Source organism: Triticum urartu, chromosome 2, assembly GCF_003073215.2.
Source record: "Triticum urartu cultivar G1812 chromosome 2, Tu2.1, whole genome shotgun sequence".
In the NCBI taxonomy this organism is placed as follows: domain Eukaryota; kingdom Viridiplantae; phylum Streptophyta; class Magnoliopsida; order Poales; family Poaceae; genus Triticum; species Triticum urartu.
Window position 1 is genome coordinate 339,887,679 of NC_053023.1, and position 1,864 is coordinate 339,889,542.

Sequence of the window (1,864 nt, forward strand, 5' to 3'; positions counted from 1 at the left end):
GACCAAATCTTCGGTTCTGCTCTCGGATTAGACTAGTTGTGCTAACTTAAAAATTTTATCGTGTACTCCCTCCATTCCAAAATACTTGACTTCCATTTGTCCAAAAATGGATGTACCTATATACTAAGACATGTCTAGATACATATATATTTTGACAAATAGAAGGCATGTATTGTGCAACAGAGGGAGTAGAATGGATGCAAGTTTTTGTATTGAGAAGAAGAGTGCATCCATATATTGATAGAGCGCAATTTAGTAGATGTTCTATCACTTTTAGCTAGCACAGAGGCTAGAGATGAGATTAGTGCACTTGTTGATACTCCTACTAGAATAGAGGCTAGACATGAGACTAGATGCGAGGAAGCAACGTCTACTTCTTTACACTCGAAGAAGAAAGAAGCACGCAAGATCGAGCCTCCGCAGATCAACAATGAATGCATCGAGAAGGCACTAATCCAACTTACAGGAGTAGTAAAATGTATTCTTGTGGTTCTTGTTTTCTTTGGTCTTGCTTTTCTTGTCAAAATTATCGTTGGAGTTCGTGCAAAATGGAGGTGCATTTGGGGTCGTGCGTTGGAGTTGGCCTTACAAGTGGGACCACAGTTAAGGGAACCGACTATCAGCAAACCCCCACCTCGCCCGCCACACGATGGCTGAAGTTAGAGAAATGACGAGGTTGAAGAGATTGCTCTAGCACGGATTCCAAGAAATAATATGGTGTCAGATGGATGTTGTGGTGGTGGCGTGTGCCGTACTCCTTGATGTGAATGCTTGTTTTGGCCCATGCCACCCTACTACTCCTACTACTTACTCCTACTATATAGTACTAGTATCGAGGATTCGAGGTGCTGGTTATGTACAGCGAACACATTAACATATGGCTACAGTACAAACACCTGCCCGACGCGCGAAGCATGTGAAGCTAGTACAAATAGTGTACTACTATTGTTGATTGGCCTCATCCGATAACCTGTTGCAATGCACGTACAATTATGTATTCGGAAAATATTTTTTTGCCTCGTCGCACCACTCACTCAGAGAAGCGACTCGAAAGCCATTCATAAATTTAGTAAGTTTATCACACGCATATCATTTTATTACATACAACAGGTCATCAACCCACATCGACAACGAGGATACATTATAAATACTAAAGTTTTCACCACACAACAAATAACAAGCCATGAAATGAACTTCAACTCAACCATTCTGCAGCGTTGGAAACGTTTGCTTTGAACCACAAGTGATTCTCTGGGACGGGCCATCCGTTGTCGATCTAGAGACCAACGAAGGACCGATCATCCAGGCTGAAGTGGCCTACTATATCAGTACCAGGGTAGGGAACCACCCAAATGTCCGACGTATAGACACAGTTGCTTCTCATAAATGTGTCAACAACAGTTGGATCGCCTTTCACCATCATCAGATAGTTTTGTCCAAGGAAGAGTGAGTTTTCTCCAAGACTATCAATTATGTAACAGGGAGAAGGAGTTGGCGCTAGCACACTAGTATCCATCCCGAATACCATGCAACGGGTGTTGGAATAGGTCCCGAGAGTGCGACCATGGGAGACACCTGCTTCCTTAGCAGTAACATCAGCAGTGGGCTGTATACACACAAGAAGAGGTGATCCATCAGAATTAGTTGCCAGGCGCCACAGAGTATATGGGCGCTGCTTGTCCTCATGCTCGTGATCATCACCATCGGCATCTCCCCCTTGGTTATAAATTTTTTCAAGTATAGGTGGTGGGATGTTCACAGGACCTTGGAAACACAAGAAGAAGGTTAATTAGTAAAGGGAAACTTGCTAACCCGCATGCATGTGGATGAAACAATTATAATTACGGTGAAAGACAAACGTACC